At 40.7% G+C, this 27,757-nt stretch overlaps 1 protein-coding gene across 40 annotated transcripts in view; it reads right to left on the reverse strand.

Annotated features, from left to right (window-relative positions):
* The window catches only part of PTPRD (protein tyrosine phosphatase receptor type D), a 1,852,740-nt gene that overhangs the window by 1,304,397 nt on the left and 520,586 nt on the right, over positions 1-27,757 (reverse strand). For all 40 annotated transcript variants that reach the window (XM_038769706.1, XM_038769707.1, XM_038769750.1 and 37 more), the window contains one exon: positions 16,514-16,623. The gene's annotated coding sequence lies outside the window, so the exon portion shown is untranslated. The remainder of the gene's footprint in view (positions 1-16,513; positions 16,624-27,757) is intronic.

Consider the following 27,757-nt stretch of genomic DNA (forward strand, 5'->3'; position numbering starts at 1 on the left):
AAGTACTAACTTTATCTTTCTCTTCCTTCTTCCCTCCTTTCTTTGACTTTTTATCTTCATTTTTTTCTCCTGCTATCCTTATTGCTAGACTTAATTCCTCTAGGGCCTCATGTAATAGGCCTGCTCTCATTTTTAGGTTGCAAAAACATGTTAAAAAAGTGGGGCCACTATGAGTAAATATGGTATATATAAAATGTGTCTTCTAACCTTCTTGCGAAGTATAGCTAGCAAATAGATGCAACAGTGGAAATGGCAGTAGTGGCTCCTGAACCTAACGAAGAAAGAAGTAACCAGAAGAGGAACAGCTTAGATCCAGAAAAAGAAGATGAGAGCCAAAAACAGAAGAGACAATAGAAGAGAAAAAAAATGGTGAAGAGCCATAATGTGATGTGGGGGCATGAAAGGAAAGTCAGTAGAGGTAGCCCAGATGAAACTATATAGCAGTGGTTAACCATGGGAAACAGAGGGAGGTGGGGATCAGTGGTTGCTTCTGCTATTATCTGTCTCCCCCTTCCTTCCCCCAAACCTGGTTCCTACCACCTCTATTATATCTATATTGTCTCCTCTGACGCAATATGCCCACTGCCCCTATCTTGCCATCTGCCCCATGGTTTGCTATCCCCTGTGATCCCCACTGATTACCTCTTGTTCACACAGCCTCCACTGGGACTGTCACCTGCATCAACTCACCTGTGCTTGTGCTGTGTTCTGATGCCCTTGACCCCTTCTCCTAGTTTCCTGCCTCCAACAACATAGCTTCCAGTATTTCCTACCACTCACCCCAGGCTTGTTTTCCCCCTTAATTACAGTGCCCTGAACCATAGAATGTAGGGTTGTTACATAGTTATTGTCCCCCACTGCCCCTTCCCACGTATCCCTTTTTCCTTCTTCTTCCTCTTTCGAGAACCTTTCCCCTGACTAAGCCCTAATTTCCCCCCACTCCCTCTCCTGTCTATATTTTCTATACACTTGGATCTGTAATAATAATTGTTAATAATGTTAAGGGCTTAGTATGTGCCGAGCACTGTACTAAGCGCTAGGGTAGATACAAGATAATCAGGTTCCACATGGGGCTCACATTCTAAGTAGGAAGGAGCACGAGAATTGAATCCCCATTTTGCAGATGGGGGAACCTAGGCACAGAGAAATTAATCTACTTGTCCAAGGTCACACAGCAGATGAGAGGTGGATCTGGGATTAGAAGCCAGGTCCCCTGATTCCCATGCCGGTTCTTTTTCCACTAGGGCACTCCGCTTCTCTCCCCTCAGCCACTCTGTTTCTCTCCCCTTTAGGCACTTCATATTCACCCCAACTTCAGTCCCATAGCATATCAGTAATTCACCTTAATGTCTTTCTTCCACTCTAGATTGTAAGTTCCTTGTGGCCAAGGAACATATCTACCAACTCTATTGTATGGTACTCTCCCAAGCACTTAGTATAATGCTCTGAGCACAGTAAATACCATTGATTGAATAATGCAACCTTGCAAGCCTTCCCCCGGGAAAGCAGTGGAAACATAACCCAGGATATAGTACTTGGCTTCACTTTTGGTAGTGAGACTGATACAAACCCACATCAATGCAGGTCTGCATCAAAATACATCAGATATGTCCTACCATCCTTAAAGTGCCACTGCAGCTTAATATTGGCTTGGAAAAATGATTGAAGGCAGAATGACATTCATTCAATCATATTTATTGAATGCTTACTGTGTGCAGAGCACTGTACTAAGCGCTTATCTTACCAGGTTGTGGTTTGTGGAGGTGCCATTGGTGTCATGCCTCCATTAGAAGACTAGAGTAGGTAGTCTAGTGTTGGGCCTAGAGAATTCTAGCTCTCTCCCAGACTATGAAAACAAACAATGTTTATAAACTTCTTCTAGAGTGTATGTTCCTTGTGGGCAGGGAACATGTCTACTAACTCTACTGTACTCTACTGAGTACAGTGTTCTGCACACAACAAGCACTCAATAAATACTGATTGCTTGATTGATTCTTTTTTCAAAAATCTCCATGGTTCATATGTCCCTCCATATCAGTTCAAACCAAGATGTAAAGAAAAAAAAAGGTTTATACCTGAGAGGAGAGCTGGGTTTAGAGATTATATCAAGTGCTTCGTACAGTGCTCTGCACACAGTAAGCGCTCAATAAATACGATTGATGATATACTTTCACTCTGGGTGCCGCTTAATCATTTGCTTTTGGGAGAACCCAGAAATGTATTTCCCCTGTTCGTCCCAAGATCCATTATTTTAATTTCAGAAAGCATTCTCAGAGGCTTTTAAAGATGGGATAATTCAAAAATACTCATTTGCTGTTTTGAGAAACCCCACGTGCTTGCTTTTTATTTGCAACATTTAAATTTGTGAGGATATGAGATATTTTTAATTATTTGGTACATTGGGGCCAAGCTCCTTTTTCAAGTGAGTTTCATTTCTAATATTGTGTCTCAAGCACTTGCTGTTGGAATGACATTGTGCAATCATCTTGAAAGACATTAGAAAACAAAACAGTTTGTTTACCTAAGCCTTTTGTGTTCTGTATAATTTTTACATTGTTTTTAAACCAGCTGGTTTATCTTCTAGCCTATATGGCCTGTGCTCTAGCCTTTCCGAGTTCTCTATTATTGCTTCTTAGTAATTGATCCTCTATTTCAACATTCATGCTGTTTCATGAGCTCTGCTACAATTCAGAGGAATCTATTTCTCACGGATGTAAGAAAACATAATAAGGTCACAGCAGGGAGGCTTTGGCTTCATTAAAGGACATTATTATAAAAATAAAAGGATGGAAGGTAAATTGTTTTTGTCCTTGCAGTACAGTTTTGCAGATCTCGTACCTGCTAATTTCTGGTGCATTGCACTCTCCCAAGTGCTTAGCACAGTGCTATGCAAATAGTAAGCACTCAATAAATACCAGTGCTTAATCTGAGATTTAAAGAAACAATACATTTGTTGTTATTCTAGCCATATCGTTCACTTCAACATGGGAATCCCTAGAGGCAAACAGAGGTGTCATTAGCTCACATTGCTAGGGATTTCTATCTTGGTCGAATTAAAAGAAGTAGAATTTCTTCTGAGGAGAGGGGCCAGTACCAATGAGTAGATTTATGTATGCCTTTAAAAAAAATATTTGGGAGACTGCTAGTGTCCAGCAAAGGAAGATGCCAGAACTACTTAGACGGAGTGAGCAGGGAAATGAATTGGAATTTTGACCCACTCAGGGCTCATTTATCATGGGGCCTATAATAGAGGGATTTAAGATAGAGAATCAGTGATTGCTCTATTAATCTAGTTTAACTGATACTAAAATCTGGCAGAGCAAATTACAAGTTGCAGGCAGTAAGGCTTATCAATTCATTACTACTTTCAGGGCTCTCCCTCTCTTTTTGCTTTCAGCTGCTGGCAAAGGACAGCCTTTCACAGTTCAATTTCTCAGTTTATTTTTGACTGCTTTTAATTAAATTTGATGGCCTGCTTCTGCACCAGTGAAGTTATTGGAGTTGCAAAGCACTTTACTGTTATAATGATGGCTCCCTTGATGTCTGTTCTTTATTAACTGCTTTTCAAAAGTGCTGCTCTCAACTCTCATTTTATAAATATTTAAAGAACTGTGAATTTCTATAACATAAATATCTGGGCACCAGAGATAGGCTTCCTATTGTCGACTTAATAGGTTTTACATAGTAAAATGAAATTTCTTTCTTAATAAATGTATATCATAATATTAATTGTGAAAAAACTGTCTTTAAATCACTTGAATCATAAGTGCCAATGCAAACTGTAGCATATTTCAACATAGCAGTAATCAATGAATTAGACAATAGTTTATTACCCGTTGCTTTTGTGGATATATTTCTTACATATCTATTTCAATAGATCAATAGAAAAATATATAATAAAAACAAGGGACATTCTCTGGTTGAGAAAAAGTTGCAACAAAACTCAGATGAACTTTGGTGCTGTCAGATGTGAATGTTTATCTCTTACAGAGAGGAATCAATAGAATAAGAACATGATAGAAAGCTTAGAAGAAAGCAAGCTAATTACAAAAGATGGCAATGTCTAGAAAAAGGGGTACTCTTAAATGTAATTCTAAGGGAAAAATGTAATTAGACATACTAATATTTCCAGCCAGTCTCTTAATGTCCTTAGAGAGGAATTTCTTATACAGGGGGCTTCATTGCTTTAGCTCCCAAAGGTCGAGGTTTTTAGGAACTAGCTTGACCCTGGAAACATGTAATAGATCCCTGAAGAATGATGGCCAGCAAGCGGCAGTTATAATCTGTCATACCTTCATTTATCCTTGGGTGCCTTAACTCTGCCCTCTCTTCTGTCCAGCAAAATTATTTCTCCAGTATTATTGACACCCATGCCCATCGCCCAGACATTTAACTCCCTCCTTAAGCCCCATCCCCCAGCCTCCCCTCAACTACCTCATCTGTAAAATGAGGATTGAGATTGTGAGCCCCATGTGGGACATGGATTGTGTCCAACTGGATTAGTTTGTATCTACCCCAGAACTTAGTACAGTGCTTGGCACATAGTAAGCATTTAACGAATACCATTACTGTTATTATTATGATTATTATCTCTTGTACTTTATGACAATCACCTACTTTATTGAGAAAATTGACATTATCAGGTATGATCTCCCTAAAATCCCCCCTGCCCCACCCCAGTCCCTCCCTCCTCCTGCCCTACTTCAACTTTCCCACCTTTCCCAGCAGTATTTCTAGAGGAGATCTCCTGCCTTCTCTCAAAATCCATCCCATCCACCTGTGCATCCGACCCCATTCCTTCATATCTAATTAAAGTGCTTGCCCTCTCCCTTCTTCCCTCCCTAACTGCCATCTTCAACTCTTCATTCTCCAATGGCTTCTTTCCCACTGCTTTCAAACATGCCCACGTCTCTCCTATACTAAAACAAACCCTCCCTTGACCCCAAGGCTCCCTTCAGTTATCGCCCCATCTCCCGCCTATCATTCGTCTCCAAACTCCTTGAGAGAGTAGTCTACCCCCGCTGTCTCAAGTTCCTCTCCTCTAATTCTGTCCTTTGACCCCCTGCAATCTGCCTTCCATTCCCTCACTCTACAAAAACCGTCCTCTCAAGGTCACCAATGATCTCCTTCTTGCCAAATCCAATAGCCTCTAATCCACCCTAATCTTACTCGACCTTTCAGCTGCCTTCGACATTGCTGACCATCTGCTTCTCCTGGAAACATTATCCAACCTCAGCTTCAGTGACACTGTCCTCTCCTGGTTCTCCTCGTATCTCTCTCGTCGCACATTCTCAGTCTCTTTCATGGGCTCCTCTGCCTCCCACCTCCTAAATGTGGCAGTCTCTCAAAGTTCAATTCTGGGTCACCTTCTATTCTCCATCTAAACCCACTCCCTTGGAGATCTCATTCACTCACATGGCTTCAACTACCACCCTATGAGGATGATACTCAAATCTACATGTCCAGTCTTGATCACTCTCCCTCTCTGCAGTCTCACATTTCCTCCTGCCTTTTTACTCTACATCTTTACTTGGACCAGGTATCCCACTCTGAAACCTCTGCTATTTTCCAGTTCTGGTCTGTCTAGTTGTGTTTTATTTTATTTTATTGATGTTCTCATTCTTTGTAATTTGCTCAATTGTTTGGTCTCGCTTTTCTCCTGGTTTCTGAAGAAAATGATAAAGATTGTCCCACCTATCCTGCCAAGCATTAGTTATGCAATCTAAGTATCATACTTAATTATCAACTTACCAAGTGGTTGAGGCCAAAGAGGTGTTTCTGGCTGTTACACAAACCAATACCACTACTGCAAAAACAACTCGAGCACATGTCTAGGGTCGATAGAACATACCTTATTCTTGGCAACCATTTATGTCTATTCTATTCTATTTATTCTGACGGTTTTGACATCTGTCTATATGTTTTGTTTTGTTGTCTGTCTCCCCCTTCTAGACTGTGAGCCCATTGTTGGGTAGGGACCGTCTCTATATGTTGCCTACTTGTACTTCCCAAGCACTTAGTACAGTGCTCTGCACACGGTAAGCACTCAATAAATACGATTGAATGAATGAATGAATAAATGTCTGAGCAATGTTCACTCTAATGGCAGGAGGCCATAAAAAGCTTAATATTGTACTTCCATGGTCAAAGTGGGCAAGTGTGCAAACATCCAAGAGATTCTCTCTAAAAGACACACAAACTCATTAGCAAAATCTCACTTTCAGCATCATCATCTTCAACCTGAAGGACAACTAAGTCTATTACTGAGTGGTTCTGCAAAGGAACCGCACCTTCATGAACAGGAATGTGGCTACTTGACAAATACCTTCAAAACTGGGAGCCAGGAGGCCGACTTAGTGGGCCAACTCTAAAGGTTTTTCTCTAGCCTTTTACTTATCCAACTCCCTTGTACTAGTGAAGATGGGGCAGGACACAGGAAGCAAGCAGGATCAGACCTTCCTCTTGCCTACCTCTCTATCCCCCCTTCCACCCCACCACAAGTCCCTGCATCTCCCATCATCTCCTTCATCTTCCTCCTGGCAAATGCAGCTGCATCACCCCACTGGCAGCAACCTTTGAATTTGAACTGTGCTAGGGAAGCCCCCTCCCCAGTGCCCATTCCTTAGTTGGACTACAAAGTTTTCTTTATGCACATTTTTACGCAAAAACCTGATCTTGTTTCCTGCATGTGATTCTAGGACATTTTTAATCATGAAACCAACTAAAAACCTGACAGAGACACCAACCAGATCCTGTCTAGGAATCCAAACTGTGCTAGGGAAGCCTTCATACCCCACAAAGGCTGGGCACCCTCCTTCAGTCACATCACCTCCAAGGTTCCCCTCCACCCCTCCCCAAGGCATATGCCTCACATAATTTAAAAGAAAAACTTGATCTTATCATATTTATGGACTCTAAGACTATATGAATTTTGAAACATGAATTTCCCAGCAAAGACTAGAGCTGTGGCTGCCATTTTCTTTCCCCAACCCCACCAATCAGATTCTGTCTGGAGGAACCAGTCAGAGGAAGTCTTAACTGAGAGATCAGCAGATAAGTCCAACAATAAAGTCCTGTCTGAGGGGACAAATCAGAGAAAGTGACCTGTAAACTTCCTGTAAAGCAATGTCTTCGACTAGTAGAATATGATCAAAAAAGCTCTCCTGGGACCAGTCAATTTCATAGCCCTTCATACCTTAGCAAGGCACATTTTTTTGTCATGCACCCCTTTATACTCTAATTGAGGATACAGCCACACTTACATAAATGCTAGAGGAGGCTGCTGGGTTGCGACTGTTTGAGGTGTTGGTAATTAGTTGGGAAGACATGCTGGAAGGGGGCTTTGAACATAGGGATGGCTGAGGTATGACGGATGCTTCTGGCTGGAGACAGATAGTGTAAGCACAAGGTAGGACTTGGGCAAAATGAGATTAGAGTTCATTTAGGAGTTGGGCTTCAGTTATCATTATAGGCAAATTAAAATTCCTACAGAAATAATACAGCCAGGGATGTGCATTTGCATTTTTAGAGGACATTGTACTTATTAATGAGACTGAAAAACTGAAAGGAAGAACAAAGCTTTTGAATAACTTTAAGATCTGCTGGGAGAAATATTACTTGAAAGAATCATAAACACTGTGAAATTCAAATTGTATGTTTTGAGATTTTCATTTATAGGTCAAATTCATTCATTCAATCATATTTATTGAGTCCTTACTGTGGGCAGAGCACTGTATTAAGCACTTGGGAGAGTACAATGTAACAATAAACAGACACATTCCCTGTCCACAACGCAGTTACAGTCTGGGGGTGGGGAAAGGGGGAGGCAGACATTAATAAAAGTAAATGAATTACAGATATGTATGTAAGTGCTGTGGGGCATGGGAGGGGGGGAGAAAAAAGGGAGTAAGTCAGGGCAATGCAGAAGGGAGTGGGAGAAGGGGGGTGGACTTAGGGAAGACCTCTTGGAGGAGATGTGCCCTCAATAAGGCTTTGAAGAGGGAGAGAGTGGAGAGTAATTATCTGAGAAGCAGCGTGGCTCAGTGGAAAGAGCACGAGCCTTGGAGCTAGTGGTCGTGGGTTCAAATCCCAGCTCCGCCGATTGTCAGCTGTGTGACTTTGGGCAAATCACTTAACTTCTCTGTGCCTTAGTGACCTCATCTGTAAAATGGGGATGAAGACTGGGAGCCCCCCGTGGGACAACCTGATCACCTTGCATCCTCCCCAGCACTTCGAACAGTGCTGTGCATGTAGTAAGTGCTTCACAGATGCCATTATTATTATTATTATTATCTGTAAGATTTGAGGAGGAGGGCGTTTCAGGCCAGAGGCAGGACATGGGCAAGGGGTTGGCTGTGAGATAGATGAAACTGAGGCATGGTGAGAAGGTTAGCATTAGAGGACCGGAGTGTGTGGGCTGGGATGTAGTATGAGGGGTGAGGTGAGGTAGGAGGGGTCACTGAGTTCTTTGAAGCCAGTGGTGAGGAGTTTTTGTTTGATGTGGAGGAGGATGGGCAACCACTGGAGTTTTTTGAGGAGTGGGGAAACATGTCCTGAACGTTTTTGTAGAAAAATGATCTGGGCAGCAGAGAGAGGAATGGACTGGAGTGGGAAGGCTGGGAGGTCAGCAAGGAGGCTGATGCCACAATCTTGGCGGGATAGGATGAGTGATTGTATTAACATGGTAGCAGTTTGGATGAAGAGGAAAGGGCGATTTTAGCGATGTTGTGAAGGTGGGACTGTCAGAATTTCGTGATGGATTGAATATGTGGGTTGAATGCGGCAAAGGAGTCAAAGATACCACCAAGGTTATGGGCTTGTGAGACAGGAAGGATGGTGGTGGGACAGTCAGAGGAGGACAGGGTTTGGGTGGGAAGATCAGGAGTTCTGTTTTGTACATGTTCAGCGATGGGAGGACATGCAAGCAGAAATGTCTTGAAGGCAGGAGGAAATACTACGCTGCAGAGAGGGAGAGAGATCAGCGCTGGAGATGTAGATTTGGATACTGTCCACATAGAAGTGGTAGTTGAAACCAGCGTGGCTCAGTGGAAAGAGCCTGGGCTTTGGAGTCAGAGGTCACAGGTTCAAATCGCGGCTCCGCCAATTGTCAGCTGTGTGACTTTGGGCAAGTCACTTCACTTCTCTGTGCCTCAGTTCCCTCATCTGGAAAATGGGGATTAAAACTGTGAGCCCCACGTGGGACAACCTGATCACCTTGTCACCTCCCCAACACTTAGAACAGTGCTTTGCACATAGTAAGCGCTTAACAAATACCATAATTATTATCAGCGCTTAGAACAGTGCCTTGCACATAGTAAGCACTTAATAAATGCCATTATAAAAAAAAACCATGGGAGTGAATGAGTTCACCAAGAGAGTGGGTGTAGATGGAGAATAGAAGGGGACCCAGAACTGAATCTTGAGGGACCCTCACAGTCATGGGGTAGGAGGCAGAAGGAGACTGAGAATGAACGACCAGAGAAATAAGAACGAGGAGAGGACAGTGTCAGCAAAGTCAAGGTTGGCTAATGTTTCCAGGAGAAGGAGGTGGTCAATAGTGTTGAAGGCAAATATGATCTCAAAGAAGATGAGGGGCAGAAAAACAAATGCAGACCTTAATTTTACTTTCTTTCCAACTCAAAATTTAACTAGTTTGTCACCATATTTACATGGGAATCCACAAAGGTTTTGTTGGGTTTTTCTTGAGATACTGAGGATGAATTTCTGATTAGGCAGAAATAAGTATAATTGGATAAGTAGAGCAATAACTGCTGAAAATTAAAAGAACAAAACACGTGTACGCTTCAAATAATTAATGTATTCTTATTGTGTTTCATTCTAAATTTTTGGACTTCTGAACAGTTCTAAAGAATACATAATTCTTTATAGAAGGAGGCACAGCAAAATGTTACAAGTAATGCATCAAATCACATTATTTCATAAGTGTTGAATAAGCAAGCTTAATTTGGAGACTGCCGATTTAAAACACAAATGAACTTAGGGTCCAGTCTTCAGGACTTAAAACCTCAACATAGGGATTGCTTCTAGTGCTAGTGGTTTGCACAGTGCCACTCACCTTCTGTTGTCATGACTGTCTGGGCTAGTCATGTTCCCACTGGAGCAGTGCATGCCTCAAGTGAGTCATATCAATCAATGGTATTTATTGAGCGCTTACTGTGTGCAGAGCACTGTCCTAAATGCTTGGGAGAGTACAGTTACAACGGAGTTGGTGGACATGTTTCCTCCCCAAGATGGATTTATAGGCTCACATTCAGGCATACCCGGGATTATGGCCATCCCCCACTACTTACAAATCCTGGTATGTCATGCACAAATGCCACGTATTCCTGGATCTCTAAATTGCATCCCTGATGTTTCAGCCAATTAATCAATTAATTTCCTTCTGCTTGATTTTCCCTCATGCACTTCTATTCTTTGGCTCCCCTCTCCTCCTCACTCCCAACTCCAAACTTATCATTCTTTCCCATTTCCTCCCTGTTCCCTAAGGAGATAGGAGTGGAAGAAAACTAGTCCAATGTGTTTTGGAGTCAGAAAAGCCTCCAGGAACAGAGGAGGAGCAGGGGACGAGGTGGGGCAGGGATAGCCTTGTAGCGTACTTTTTACTTGAGGCTCAGCCATCATTTCACTACTGGTTTTGGAATGGCACCTAATTTATAGCATATAAGTGTAGAAGACATACCCCACAAAACAGCCATTCATGATAGAGCTGCATTTTCAAGAAATGTGGATACAGTCTACTGTACACATGTACTCACTTTTGTCTTTTCATCTCAGACCCATTGCTCCTAACGTTCCTCCTTCGTCTTACTCTGTCTCCCTTACATCTGCCAGACTTTCTGAAATCACATCTCATCCAGTAAGCTTTCCTCAATGAATTATTCCTCCTCTCCCCAGTATGCATCACCTCAACCACCACATCCACACTTCATGTACTTCATGCCAGCCATGTACTTGTGCACTCACAACTATCTGTAGCATTTTTGTATATACCCTTATAACTTAAGCATTCACTTAAAAATTCAACTTATTTCTAAATTGTTTTAATGTCTACCTCTACTATTAGATTGCAATATCCTCAAGGCTGGGACTCTTCACTATAAACTGCATTTTAGTCTTCTAAGTGCCTAGCACAGTGTTCTGCCCAGGAGGTGCTCAATAAATCCTAGTCACTGAATGATTGAACTGCACAAATGCATAATGTATAAGTTTGTACTCTCATGATCTGAGGTTAAAAACGAAGATCACAGGCACAGTTATATCTATATCTATTCATATAATATAGATATTTATAGATATTTTAGATGTAGACATAGATAGCTCAATTGATATTTATATATATATATGCACCTGCTTAATGAGACTAATGCATTTTAATAATATGCAGCTAGCTATATCAATCATATTTACTGAGCTCTTAAGGTGTACAGAACACTGTATGAAGAGCTAAATGATCCTCATGAGTTTTCACCCTTCAACCCTGCCATCTGATCAACAATGTTTGCATTCTGAACAGTTACCAATTGTCTAATAAGGATTACCCAACCCTGTGACAGCCAATTGGATCATGTATATTACATTTTTCCCTTAAGGGGCAGCTTTTCTACCTACCTGGCTTCTAAATTATGACAGAAACCAGGTGTCGTCCGTTCACTGGCAATGTTGTATTGATTTCAAATGCCCCTGATGTATTTCTTTTAGAATTTTATGAAAAATATCATACAAATGATTAGCCCATATCTACCAGGTTCTCTGGTTATGAATTCACAAAGTCAGGAACTTGGGCAACTCATGAACAGTTCTTCTGTGCATATAATAGTTTGCTTCTTAGAAGCACACGGCCTAGTGGAAAGACCACGGGCCTGAGAGTCAAAAGGTCATGGGTTCTAATCCCAGCTCCACCACTTGTCTGCTATGTGACCTTGGGCAAGTCACTTCACATTTCTGTGCCTCAGTTACCTCATCTGTAACATGGGGATTGAGACTGTGAGTTCCATATGGGACAGGGACTGTGTCCAACTTTCATTCATTCAATTGTATTTATTGAGCGCTTACTGTGTGCAGAGCACTGTACTAAGCACTTGGGAAGTACAAGTTGGCAACATATAGAGACAGTCCCTACCCAACAGTGGGATCACAGTCTAGAAGACTTGATTTGCTTGTATCCACCCCAGTAATTAGTACAGTGCCTGGCACAAAGTAAGTGCTTAACAAATACCATTATAATGTAACCAGACTACCCATACAGAGAATTAAGCCTTGAGAGAGAGATAAGCACGAAAAGATAACAGAAATATCCCCCCTTTTCTAAAGGCTTTGAAGAAAAATCGACTAGGCTTCAACATAAAATGAGTTGCTAAAATTGAATAATCAGATGTAAATAATTTCATTTTGGGATCTGGATAATGGCTCTCATTTGGCAACTCTTTTGAACAGGTGCTCTTGTGTTTCTTTCTGTTAGATTTAATGGTAGTTGAGGCATGAGGTCAAAAGGAAGCTTTCACTGCAGTCAATAGTTAACTAGGGGATATAAAATTTATGACACCTTTAAATCTAATCAACCCTTCTTGCACAATCTGTTTGAAAGTAGATATGTGTAACAAAAATACTAAGCAAATGAGGAAAAACATATTCATTTGTATATCACTTTGTTGTTTTTGAAAGCACTTCTACTCAATTTATCTCATTTTAACATCACAATAGAGCTGAGGAAATGAGGCCAAGAGAAGTTAAGTGTTTTACCCCATCATACAGTAGATCAGTGGCAGGCCAGAACTAGAATCTAGGTCCTCTGATGCCTAGCCCTGACCTCTTTCCTAAAGACCATGCTGCCTCCAGCATGGGCTGATTTTATTGTTGATTTACGCAATTACATTATTTCACAGTCATTCCTAGTTCAATTCAAGCTCCCAATTTCCTCAGACCAAAATAATAATGTAAGCCTTGAGCTAAGATGATAGTAGCTATGAAGTTATTTTGTACATACCATCATAGCATCTAAGCAAACCCCCAAAAGTATGACCCTAAAGCATTCAATTGCAAGTAATAATAATAATAATAATAATAATAATAATAATAATAATGGTATTTAAGTGCTTACTATGTACCAAGCACTGTTCTAAGCACTGGGTAGATACCAGGTAATCAGGTTGTCCCACGTGGGGCTCACAGTCTTAATCCCCATTTTACAGATGAGGTAACTGAGGCACAGAGAAGTTAAGTGACTTGCCCAAGGTCACACAGCACACAAGTGGCAGAGCTGGGATTAGAACCCAAGTCATCTATATACTTATTGTATTAAGGCCTTTATGGCAGTCTCAAACTAACCACCTCTCAGGTAGCTAACCCAGCATCTTTATCCTTTTTTTTTTTGCCTAGCAACAATCTATCTTTCAGAATCCCAACTATACCCAACTATTGGTACATCTGGCAGATTTCTGGCATGGAAATTGACACCTGATGGGATTTGCCTGTTGAATGTTATGGCCTCAACTGCTTTCCAAAAATAAATGCTATTCTACGTAATAATTTTTAAATCAGCACTCTTTTCAAAAACCGACAATCAAATCATGCAGTTAAATTCTATCCTTTTTAAAGAAAAATGTAAACTGCTATCAATCCTTAAATTCAGTATGCTTATTATATATTAATCTAAGGTTGTGCTGTCCATCACCTCACTAAAAGAATATTGTGTGGCAGTTCTTTGTGGTGCTTAAGACATGGAGTTTGTATACTGTATTGGAAGGAGGACTAGAACAGGAATCAGTAGACCTGATTCTAGTCTAACAGTGCCATTTGTAAATTCTTGGGGAAATTATTTAACTTCTAAGAGTTTCAGCCCCTCTCAGAATCACACCTGGAGAGTTTCCAGTACTCTACCAGTCTCAGTTATGGAAGGGAGAGTTAAGTAGAGTCATATCCCTTCCATTGCTAGCTTGGGCAGTGGTTAGCAAGTGGAAGGCAATCTGCTAAAAATCAAAACTCACCCTTGCTGGGCAGCAGCAGCATGGGAGAGAGTCTAGGGTGGAGACTCAAGTTTACTGTGTGGAAGAAGGCAATGCTAAAACATTTCTGTATTTTTACCAAGAAAACTCTATGGATACACTACCAGAATGATTGCAGATGGAGGTGGGGCGTTCTGGGAGAGATATGTCCATGGAGTCGCTATGGGTCGGAGATGACTCGACAGCATAAGGCAAGACAAGAAAAGTCTCAGGGCTCCAATCTGGTAACCGGAGATATTGGTACTTTTCCTTCCTTATCTTTTTCATTGTTATTATCATGGTATTTGTTAAGCACTTACTATGTGTAACACTGTTCTAAGCCCTGGGGTAGATACAAGTTAGTCAGGTTGGACCCAGTCCCTGCCTGTCCCTATGAGGGCTCACAGTCTAAATCCCCATTTTACAAATGAGGTAACTGAGGCACAGATAAATTAAGTGACCTGCCCAAGGTCACACAGCAGACAAGTGGTAGAGTGAGAAATAGAACCCAGGTCCTTCTGACTATCAGACCCATGCTCTATCCATGAGGCCACGATACTTCTCTTCTATAGATAACATGAATTAAAAATGAGTTAATATTTGTGAAGTGTTTTGAGGATGGGGGAGAAATTCACTATAGGAATTAGAGCTCTTCCAGCCTATACTTCCACCCAGAACTCGTAAGGGCTGTAGAGTGGAAAATAAACCCCCTCCTACTCCCTTTCCTTGTGCTACCTCCCACTCTCTACAACATTTTGATGAAATGTTGGAAGTTGGTGATGGATGTGAAATAGAGGTAGCTAGCCTACCCTCATGATGCTTTGCATCATTCCTATGCACCATCTCTAAAGTAGCCTAACCAGGGATGCCACATATTAATTAATCTGTTTTGTGAACGGGAAAGGGGGATAATTATCCCAACAAAGCAGTGTCCCATTTACAAAGTTGTAAGGCAGGAAAACAAGGAAAACATTTATGTTATAGGTATAGATTGTTCACCTCATCACATCTTTAGCTTTCCTTAAGTTTCTTTAGCAGAATATAAACATCCAAGTCTTTTTTTTTCCATAAATGAGCCTATGTAGAAACATAAGCCGCTTCATCTTTGTCAGTTCAGAGTAGTTCCATTTATGATATTCTCATCCTGATTATGGCCACCTGGGCCACCTTCACTCCTTCTCCCAAAACTGCCACAGATGTATATCTAGGCAACAAATTGTGACAATCTAGATTTTAGTGCCTGAATTCTTTGCTCACCTGTCTACAACCCATAATAATTGTTTAGGGAAATGTCCTGTTTTCTGACTTTAATGCTCTGATCTAGGAAGTTTATGGATGGCAGACCAATATGCAATGCATTGGCTGTAGCGCAGGGACAACATAAAAAAAGTATTTCCAGAACTTGGGAACTAGAGTCATTTCAAAACTCTTGCATTGTGAGTGGATTATTAGTTGTCAGGGTTGGTATGAAATGACTGTGGTAGTTGTGGGTGTGTGGAATGCTGAACAGAGCTTATTGAATATCAGTAGATATATGATTAATTCATGCAGTGGATTTTCACTTAGGACCAAAGAGTAGATTCAGTAGTATTTATTGAGTTCTGGCAATGGTTGTCATTAATCAGCGTGGCTTAGTGGAAAGAGCATGGGCTTGGGAGTCAGAGGTTGTGGGTTCTAATCCCGGCTCTGACACTTATCAGCTGTGTGACTTTGGGCAAGTCACTTAACTTCTCTAGGCCTCAATTACCTCATCTGTAAAATGGGGATTAAGACTGTAAGCCCCACACGGGACAACCTTTTTACCTTGTACCTACCCCAGCACTTAGAACAGTGCTTGGCACATAATAAGCGCTTAACAAATACCATTATTATTATTATTATTATTATCTAATTCAAAATCAGGCTACTTGTACGTATTGTTTGTCAGAACGTAATCTCTGTCTATTTTCTTGAACTTCACAGTTCTTCTAAATGAATTAAGTCATTATTGGGCATGAATGACCCTCTTATCCTTCCAATATTTCATAATTTCATTTTATGTAAATTTTAGAGTTTGTGAATAAAAAAAGACATGAGCTCCAACTCTCTTTTTTTCTTCAATAGGAATTGTCCTCATCTATGTATTGAGCAGGTGATGCATGATTTGAAATATTTTACAAATGTAATACATTAGGTTCTATGTAAACAGAGACATACTGTGAACTACGATTCATCTATCCGACTATAAAATAAGTAGGTTAATACCTCTCTGAATGTGTTGCAAGGGTTCTTTCAGCTTAAATTAGGAAATAAAATGTATACTCATCATTTTCAAAGAGTACATTTAAGAACAACTGTCAAATGATGTTGCTAACTACCTTTTAAAGGTAGAGAATAGGAGTGTACATATTTTAAATGGTCAGAAAAAGTCAATGGAGGAGAAAGCTTGCAAAATATGAAACAGACTTTGAATTTAAGTTGTCGAGATTAGCAAATTGGAGAAACAGCCAGCTTTAGAGTTATACTTCACTTACCCAGAGTTGAGGCTGATCAGTTCCTGCAATGCTGATGCCAACATGCTGTCAGTCATACACTCTTAACGAGGATATCAAGGCCCAGGCAAGTGGCTGTCTTTCATTACCAACTGGAAGAAAATATAGTGGCATTCATTTTTTTTTTATAGTCTTTCAAGCATAATAAGATAGTCATTATGTTATCTGTTCCTGTCACATTAGATGTTTGCTCATCAGAATACTCGCTACAATGGAATCAAGCAAAAACCATTTAACTCTGTGATTTACACCTGACTGATTAATGCAGAATCTGTGGTAAGACTATCTATATTTCATTTTTTCCTGATGGGTTTCATAGAAAATAGTATGCATGATAGTGTTAATTTATATACATTTAGTTTTCTAACAGATTTATGAATTTCAAAAATCAGTTGTAACTGTTGAGCTTGTACACTGGAAGTCAGTGGAGGGTTGGAAACTGAATTTAATAATGCAATTCCATTAGTTTTAAGCCTGCCATCCTTTACATTACTCAACCTGAAAGAAACAGATGTAGAATATTGATGCTCTAGAAGCATGACAAAAAGTTGTTCTCAAAAATTAACATGAGAAAAATGAGTTTTTGAACACTACTAAACAGGATTTGACAAAATGACCATTTAGCTTTTAAAATCTTCAGAGGTTACTATATTAGCTCATTTAGCCATTCTTCAAGATCTCTTAAAGATTAACCGAATTCTCTTCATCTTCAGCTTAATTTAAGCTCATTTCCTTTCTGTTTTGTTCTTGTAAGAAATGAATGAAGGAATGGATGAATCAGTCAATCAATGGCATTTATTGAGTGCTTACTTTGTGTAGAGCACTGTATTACATGGTTCAGAAAGTATAATACAATGGGATTGATAGACACAATCCCTGCCTATAAGGAGCTTAGAGTCTACAAGGGGAAACAGACATTAAAAAAGATTAAAGAGAGGGCAAATAGTATAGTATAAAATACTTACATAAGTACTGTGGGGCTTGGATGAGTAGCAAAATGCCTGGTGCATAGTTGATAGAGGAGTGGGTGGATGGGGGAAATAAATGATCTGTACCCCTTAAGCACTTGACATTTAACTCACCCTCAGACCCATTACATTTCTCTACATATCCGTAATTTACTTATTCAATTTAATGTCTGTTTCCCCCTCTAGACCACAAGCTCTCTGTGGGCAGGGAACGTGCATACCGACTCTGTTTTGTTGTACTCTCCCAAGCATTAAATACAGAGCTCTGCACACAATGAGCACTCAATGAATACCTGCTGCTGAGAAGGATAGTGGTTAGGGATGGAGATGGAGATTTGGGAATCAATAGCATAGAGATGGTAGTTGAAGAAATAGGAGCACTATTTTTTCTAAGCACTTAGAGAAGCTGTGTGATGGACATGCCTTTTCTGGTATAAATATGCTATGCTGGTTTAATTTATGATGAATGATATAGTCACATCAGCAAAAACCATTAAGCACCACAAAAAGTAAACGCTGAATACTGCCTTTTAGGCTTGAAGCATAATCCTAGGGAAAATTAGGAAACTGATATTTTGCCTTTAAAGATTCTTGGAGATATTAAATAAATTATACTGATGTTGTGAAAAAAGCATATTTTCATGGCATAGCATATAATATCAATTCATCTACTGATCAGTAGGATTTATTGGGTGCCTACTACAGGCAGAGTACTGTACTAAGCTCTTGGTAGAAGAGAATAGAATTAGAAGACAGGAGCAAACAACTAGAGGGAGAGAATATAGTGCTTTGCACATAGTAAGTGGTCAATAAATACCATTGATTGATTGAGAGGCAGACAAAATGATTTGAAAATAGAAAATGAGAAAGGAAAATGGATAAGCAGATGAGGATGTGGTTAAATAGGGCATATAAATTGATTTATACAGAACTACTACAGGTGATTGTGAGTACATACAGTAAGGAAAGAGTAGAGAAGCAGTGTGGTCTAATGGAAAGAGCACAGGCCTGGGAATCAGAGGTTCTTAACTGGGCTCTGCCACATGTTTGCTGTGTGACCTCGGGTGAGTCACTTAACTTCATTCAATCGTATTTATTGAGCACTTGCTGTGTGCAAAACACTGTACTAAGTGCTTGGGAAGTACAAATCGGCAACATATAGAGACGGTCCCTATCCAACAATGGGCTCTGCACTTACGTCCCAACTGAATTATTTAAAATACATACACATTACAAAAGGATATCCCCTCTCACAACAGACTGTTAGCCCCATGTGGGAGAGGAATTGTGTCCTATCTGATTATCTTGTATATACCCCAGCACCTAATAGGCACATAATAAACGCTCAACAAATATTATCATTATTACTTGTGCACTTAGTTTCTCTATTCGGCAAGGGTTGCTATTTTTGGTGAAACTTCACGTTAAGGAAAAATCGCAAAATAGCTTTCACGCAAGAACGCACAGATGCGCACGAGCAGTTTCTTCAGTAATGTGGTACACCAAACCCAAACAGAATGGAAATATGCTTAAAGGCAGAACTGAGTGTATTCATATTTACCACTGAGCCACACCTTTTCAGCAGAAGGGGAACTGATCTGTGCCCGTGGAAAGGGTTTGTAATCAATCCATCGTATTTATTGAGCGCTTACTGTGTGCAGAGCAGTGTACTAAGCGCTTGGGAAGTACAAGTTGGCAACATATAGAGACAGTCCCTACCCAACAGTGGGCCCACAGTCTAAAAGGGGGAGACAGAGAACAAAACCAAACATACTAACAAAATAAAATAAATAGAATAGATATGTACAAGTAAAATAAATAAATAAATAAATTTGTAAGTGCTTAGTATAGTGCTCTGCACACAGTAAGTGCTCAATAAATATGATTGAATGAATGAATGAATGGTGGAACTCAGCAGGACATGACTAAAGAATCCCAGATGGTCATGCATGAGTCCTGGTGGCTCCTGCCCTTTTCCTGTAGACTGAGGCCCTTACTGAAGACCATATCAATTGTATTTATTGAATGCTCACTATGTGCAGAGCACTGTAATAAGTGATTGGGAGAGTGCAATGCAACAGAATTAGCAGACACGCTTCCTGCCCATAACGAGCTTACAGTCTAGAAGAACAGGAACATTCCCCATTGGATCCACCAGGCAGTCCAAGGATGAAGGGGAGGGATATCTACATAGGACAGTTGTGTGGGAGTTGTCCATATCCACATTACTGTACTTCACCCCTAATTCAGTCATTTCTTTTTTCATTACATTTGTTTAAAATTTTATATACACAATTGTGAAGCCAAAAATCATAAGGAAACAGCTCCCTACTACCTTCTGGAATTCCCTTCTCTTTTGAACCAGCTCACATTGAACCTTGAGTTTAAATGCTAGAGAGGACTCAATTTCTAGCCACGGACTCCTGTTTCCATCTTATAAGGGCTAAAAACAGCTTCAATAAATGCTATTTGATGGAACTGTGCCACATGACTGGGCCAGGTATGGAGATAGTAGAGTGGGACTTGATAGATAGAGCTCACCTACATAGGCAATTAAGCCTCTAACTGTTAGTAACTTGGAAATAAGGAGGACATGGAAATGGAACAAGTCTCTGAAAGGGACTCAAGATCAAGGAGTAGCGAAGTGACCAAAAAGCAGAGACCAGGTGGAGACAAGTGATACCTTACTTCTGAAACATTAAGCTTTGACTGTAATTTTAACATTGAACTAATATTTTACATCCTAAGAATGATAAGCACCACTTTGACTCCCCCAAACAACCACATTGGAATTGTTAAAAAACAAAACAAAGAAACAAACAAACAAAAAACAATGTCTAAAGGAAATCCTACCAATCTGGACAAGATAACTCCTTGTTGAAAATGGAATAAAAATGTTCATCTTTTGAATTACAGATTTGATTGTTATTAAGGTACTTAATAAGCACGATTTTATAAAGCACATATTTTTTAATACCAAGTCACCAGATATAAAAGATGCCATGCTGTGTTAATTAAAAGAACATGAACAAAACAGTCATAAAAGCTGTTAATCACCATAATTGACAAAATCTCTCAGGATGTGATATTATGAAACCTTCAATTGTTGGCAATAAGTCCAGATAAGGAGAATAGTCAGTGATAATTTTTTGTGTGTGTGTGATAAAGAAACATTAGTCAAAAAGTCACTAAATAGAGCGTGTCAAACTTTCAGTTGCAATATGTTAACTACAGAAACAAATATATTGTTTTATAGTCCACTGTGAAATTTTGAAGAGCTCTTATCTTCCATGTGCTAGGGTGGATTTGGCAGAATTTTTTGAAATTAAATTTCTCCTGGTTGAGACTAGGTACCAATCTTTTGCGAGAGAAGCAGTGTCCCTGGAGTGGACAGTGCACAGGCCTAAGAGTCAGGAGGACCTGGGTTCTAATTTTGGTTCTGCCACTTGTCTGCTCTGTGACCTTGGGCAAGTCACTTAATCTCTCTGTACCTCAGATATCTCATCTGTAAAACGGGGATTAAAACTGTGAAAGCCATGTGGGACATGGACTATGTCCAACCTGAATACTTTGTATGTACAAGAGGACTTAAAACAGTGTCTGCCACATAGTAAGAGCTTAACAAATACCATAAAAACAAGGAAAAGCCAATTATTTAATTACCAAATAAAATAGCCAAATATAACCACTTACCCATTCCCAACTTTTCCATTCCCTCACCAATTTTCTCCATGAGGTCAGGGTTGCCTTCCATAGCTCTGCAGAACTACCTCAAACACCCACTGATGGAAAGAAAGGATGCCATTTCTTTCTGATGAAAATGCCCTTGTCTGTCACCATTGTTTCACTACCAACTACCTCAGATTGGGCTTTTTTAGAGCTATGCTAATGCTGAAAATAATCTTGTAGAATACGTAAAACATATGAATGGGATATTTGGTTGTCCTTTGTACTTAAAGAGGCCACATTTGGGTTCATGTGTGGTTAAATCAGTCAATCAGTTAATCAACTACAGATAGGGAAAATGGCAGAGTCTAAGAATATGTACATAGGTTCTGTGGGGCTGGGAATGGGATAAATATAAGAGTGCTTAAATGGAACAGACCCAAATGCATAGGTGATATAGAAGGGAGAGTGAATACGGGAAATTAGGACAATCAAAAACAGCCTCTCGGAAGAGATGTGATTTTAGGGTGGTCTTTAAGGTGGGGAGATTGCTGGTCCCAATCCCCCCAGCTGTGATCCCCCTGCCCTGATCCTCTGGCCCCTAGCCCTTAGGCCCCAATACCTTGGCCCTGATCCCTTCTAAAATCACAACTCCTCCAGACTGCCTTCTTTGATTTTCCCCGCTCCATCTGTTTCAACTGTTCACTTGGCTGTTTACCCCTTAACCATTTTAATATTCACCCCTGCTCCACAGCACTTCTGTCCATAACCTTATGTTCTCCTATTCCCCTTGTCCCTAATCTATTTTGGTGTCTGACTCTCCCTCTAGACTGTAAGCTCCTTGTGGGCAAGGAACGTGTTTCCGTTGTACTGTGCTCTTCCAAGCACTTAGTACAGTGCTCTGCACACAGTAAGTGTTCAATGAATACCACTGATTTATTGACTGACTGATTGTCAGATTGTGCTAAGGTGACCCTGGGCATCAGCCATCCCGAGGTCAAAATGCTACCTCTGACCCAACTTCTCTGGCCGGAGGGGAGCGGGGCGGAAAGATAGGTGTCCCTCACCTCCCTGCCGACTCAAGCAGGTATGGGGGATGACAGGGGTGGAGATTGAGCAAGCGGAGGGCAGAAATGGGGATGGGCCAAGCCACAGGTGATATAATGACCCTGGACATCGGCCATCCCAAGGTCAAATGCTACCTCTGATGCAATTTCTCTGGCCGGAGGGGAGCGGGCCGGAAAGATAGGTGTCCTTCCTCTCCGTGCCGACCAAATAAAGGTATGGAGGATGAAAGGGGCAGAGACTGGGCAAGAGGAGGAGGGAAACGGGAATGGCCCAAGCCACAGGTGATATAAATACCTGTGGCCTCTGACCTTCTGGGGAGAACATCGAGAGGGGCAGCAGCGCAGCGGTCCGCGTGGCACACTCTCTCTCTCTCTCTCTTTCTCTCTCTCTCTCTCTCTCTCTGAAATGCCAGATGGCCGCCCTGCAACCAGAACCGATATACCGAGGGAAGGGCCGCGGGACGGGTGAGTGTCTCGCTGAACGTCCGTGGGTGGGAGCCAGGTGCCCCGCTAATAATAATTATAATAATGGCATTTATTAAGCACTTACCATGTGCAAAGCACTGTTCTAAGCGCTGGGGAGGTTACCAGCTGATTGGGTTGTCCCACTGCGGGGCTCCCAGTCTTAATCCCCATTTTACAGATGAGGGAACCGAGGCCCAGAGAAGTGAAGTGACTTGCCCAAAGTCACCCAGCTGACAAGTGGCGGAGCCGGGATTTGAACCCATGAACTCTGATTCTAAAGCCCGGGCTCTTTCCACTGAGCCACACTGCTTCTCCCCGCTGCGGGCGGGGAACAGAAGTGGGTTCCTCCCCTCTAGGGAGAGCACGTGGCAAGAGCCCATGGGCAACCACTGGAGGCTTTTGAGGAGTGAGTAGACATGATCTGGGCAGCAGAGCGAAATATGGACTGGAGTAGTGAGAAACAGAAGGCAGGGAGGTCAGCAAGGAGTCTGATGAAGTACTTAAGGTGGGATATAAGTGCTTCGATTGGGGTGTTAGCAGTATGAAATGGGTGGAAGGAGCACCCATTAAAATGGTTAAGGTGGTGGAGAGGTTGTGAAGGTAAAATCATCACGATTCCCCTCGACTGTAAGTTCGTAGTGGGAAGGGAACATTTCTACCAACTCTGATATATTGTGCTCTCCAAAGTGCTTAGTACAGTGCTCTGCACACAGTAAGTACTCAATAAATATGACTGATTGACTGATTCGGTGTTGGACTGAATGACAGGTTGAATGAGAGAATTGAGTGGAGGATAATGGCAAGGTTACAGTTTTTTTTCTGTTAATGGCATTTGGTAAGTACTGACTATATGTTAAGCACTGCTCCAAGCACTGGGATAGATACAAGTTAATCGGATCAGACTCCCATATGGGACTCAGTCAAGTAGGAGAGCTGAAACACAGAGCATGGTAGTGTTGTCTACAGCAATTGAGAAGTCTCGGGGAGGACAGGGTTTGGGTAGGAAGATTAGGAGTTCTGTGATTTTCATAAGGACTTTAGGAGGGTGAGATAGGAGGAAGGAAGGTTAGTGAGGAGGTCAATGTAGTAATCAAGGTGGAATATGATAAGTGCTTGGGTCAGCATAATAGCAGTTTGGCTGAGGAAAAAGAGGAAGATTAGATAGATGTCAAATTTTCAACTCCAGGATTCTAAGTTTTTAGTGTAGTGCCCTACATAGTAAGTGCTCAATAAATACAATTGATCGATTGATAGAATTCCAGATCGAAAGGATAATGGTGAGATCTACAGCCCGGCCCACTTGAAACACACTGAAAGACTACCCTTTCCTAGGCTATTTTGCTTTTTGTTCGCTGCACTTAGCATTGTTTTCACTTTCATCTCCCAGTCTTATGCATTAAGGCTTTCGATATTGTCTGTCCCCTATGATGTCTTAATTGACAAGTTAGTAAATTATTGGGTTGATCCCACAACTACTATGAGGGTCCATGGTTGACTCACAGAGTACACCAAAGAATATAATTTATCAATGTGTTGGTAAAGTGGGAGGAACATATCAGGGGATATCCCACAGGGTTCAGTCCTGGTATCAGTCCTATATTACTTTTATAGATCTGGATCAAAGAACCATGAACATGCTCATTTAATTTTTACCTGTCCACAATTTGAGGGCAGGAGTAAAGTTCAAAGTCACCTAATGAATTAGAAATATAGACCTACACACCCAGGATTCAACTCAATGGAGAAAAGTGCAAGGGAGAATCCTTTGAGATTAAAAAAAAAAGTACAAATATACCTTGAAGAAAGACTTCATAGATGCTAGGAGAGCAGAAAAAAAGCCCTAGGGGGACATAGCTGACCACAAATTGTATATGATTTGGTAAAGCAATATTATTTTTAAAAAGCCAACTTTGTATTCCAAGGAATTAACTGGAGTATGACAACATCAGAAATTAATCTTTCCATTATATACTACATTCAAATTAAAATATCCTGTCCAGTTTCAGACCCTGCACTTTTAAAGGATGAAGGAAAAGTGAAAAAGTTTAGGAAAGAGTGAAAAAAAATGAAGGGGTGGGAAATAAGCCGTATGGGAAATGATGAAGAACTGGGGTCACAGCCTAGGAATGAGAAAACTAAAATGAGACAAGGACTGAAATAGTCTCTCTCTCTCTCTATATATATATATATGGAGAGAGAGCGAAAGAGTGTAATTGTCACACTTTCATAACCTAATTTGATTATATATATATATATATATATATCTGATAGATATCTGATATATATATATATATATTTGCATATATACACATGTATTTACATATATATGTAAGATTTTTATGGGAAGGATACTGGACAGTGGTTACCCACGTCCACTGAGGGCTAAAAAGAGGGATGTGACTGAAAGCAGGCAAGATTATGTTAGATATCTGCAAGAATTTTGTTGACTTGGAGTAAAAAAACCCCACTAAAATGTGCTACCATGGAGTTTCTATTCTGGGAGAGTTTTTAGAAAACGAAAAAAGAACCAAACAGATTTCTTGGGTCGTTTAGTCATCTCTTTCTAGACACAGTCTAGAGACAGTGTAGAGACAGTCCCACATACTGTAAGATCATTGTGGGCAGGGAACATGTCTACCAACTCTGTTATACTCTCCCAAGCCCTTAGGGCAGTGTTCTGCACACGGTATGCACTTAATAAACATGATTGATTGATTATCTCTCTGGAAAAAGAGAACTGGACCAAATGATCTCTTGACGCCACTTCCAAATCTCTGATTCTATGTTTTTTCCACATAAAACTGGTGGTAAGAAGCCTAATATAATTTTATCCATCACCAGAAACATAAACACAAAGGAGTTCCATCAGTGAAATTTGAAGTATGCTTTAATTGAAGCACAAAACTACGTGAAGCATAACTATGAATATGTGCTGACTCCTTATCCTCCTTACAGTGAAAGTGACAGAATGAATAATGATCACATATATTAAAATACTGTTTCTGGAAGTCATGCATACAGTTCTGTTTGCTTGCTAAGATTGATAATTTACATGAGAAAGGAAAGGAGATTTTTAGACTAGCAGCACCAAAATCCCCCACAAGAGAAAAACTTTTAAAATTTCTTAAATGTCTTTTAGGAAAAAACATATCATTTTTCAGGGTATTTTTACTGATGAAGAGGCAATGTGAGAATACCCAATGAGAGTATCACCTCATAAATTTCAGTTTCCTTTATTTGGTGTCTGTGTAAACAGAAGAATGCGTCTGTATTAGGTGATTCTTTAGGTCAACTCTCTGGTTAGGGCATGACCTGTCATTGAAACAGATGGCTCTCAAAAGACCTAGAGATTTCTGTGTGCGTCACATGATTTAAAAAGAATGGGCTTGATTTCTGTTTCCAATCGAATTGAAAAGCTAACCTGTGTGGTATTGCTACCATTTCATTTGGGCATTTGCAATACTTTTTCTCATGATTTTCATAATTTGGGATCCTACATTACTTCATATACTTATTTCAGGAAGGGTTTTTGTATGTGAAGTCGTGGATGAGTAAGAGTATCTTAAGAAAGACATATGCCCTTTAACAAAACATGTCTTCCTTCAGTGGAGGAAAAACAAGGTCCAGAAAGTTGTAGTAACTTACACTGAGCAGGCTCCAATTTAGGTCCCAAAGCATTCTAGTATTGAAAGTAGACTGTGAGCCCGTTATTGGGTAGGGACCGTCTCTATATGTTGCCGACTTGTACTTCCCAAATGCTTAGTACAGTGCTCTGCACACAGTAAGCACCCAGCGCTTAGAACAGTGCTTTGCACATAGTAAGCACTTAATAAATGTCATTAAAAAATAAATAAATAAATACAATTGAATGAATGAATGAAAGTAGGGAACAATCAATCAGTAGAATTTATTGAGCACTTACTGTGTGTAGGTCATAGTACGCTGCAGTGCTTGGAAGAGTATGCTAGATAGCGTTAGATATGATACCTGCCCTCGAGCACCTTACAGTCTAGCAGGTGAGAGAGGCACTGTAATATACTACAGGTAGGGTGTAGTAATAGAGCAAAATATGTATACATAAGTGCAACAGAGGAAAAGGTGGTATCTGAATACCCAAGTGCTTAGGTGACACAGCGGTGCTGAATCGGTAGAAGACGGTGATAGATTAAGGGAAGGCCTCCTGGGGACCATGTAATTCAAAAGGGCCTTGGAAGGTCTTGACATTGGGGAGAGTAGTGGTCTGCCTCCCATGAAGGGGAAGGAATCAGAGACAGACGGGCGAGGATGTGAGCAAGAGGTTAGAGGCCAAATAGAAGAGAACTGTATGGTACATAATCACTAGCTAGCTGTATTAGTCAAGGCTGTCTTTAGGAGGCCCAAGGTCTTGGGCAAATCGGGCCATGTAGAGCTGGCAGTCTGATGAAGAGAGGAGCAGTTTTGCAGCCAGATAATTGCAAAGGGCATAGCTTCTAAATCTCCTTAGAGACTTTCTGGTGCCCATGCACTGATCTATGAAATCAACCTTGCCTAAATAAGTCCTGATTTGATGCTTCTGCTGTTTTTGGCCTCCTACCAGTTTAGCTGTGTGGAACTGACTGCATTCTTTGGTGCCGATGTATTGAGTTTTGATTTGGGGGACAGGGGTTGTTCTTCCCCTGGTTTTTGCAGAAAGTGGAAAAGACCTCACCTATTATTAAGTAAATCTTAAAAAACTAGATAAAGGTTTCCAAATGGATGAAGGTACAGTAGTATCTACTGCCAGTGAGGCCTCAAAGGTATTCAGTTCTGTGACCACAGACTATCTGTTTTTCCAACCACCCAGTTCTTTCCATTTCACAATACTTGCTCCCGAGTACCTATATGTCCAACATGTCCATAATTTATTTATATTAATGTCTCTCTCCCCCTCCAGACTGTAAGTTCCTTGTGAGTAGCTAATGTGCCTAACAACTCTATTATGCTATACTTTCCAAGTGCTTAGTACCATGCTCTCCACACAGTAAGTGATCACTGCATGCCACTGACTGAACAATGTTCACCTGACTAGAAAAAGTCAGAAA

The sequence above is a fragment of the Tachyglossus aculeatus genome, chromosome X4, assembly GCF_015852505.1.
Source record: "Tachyglossus aculeatus isolate mTacAcu1 chromosome X4, mTacAcu1.pri, whole genome shotgun sequence".
NCBI lineage: Eukaryota > Metazoa > Chordata > Mammalia > Monotremata > Tachyglossidae > Tachyglossus > Tachyglossus aculeatus.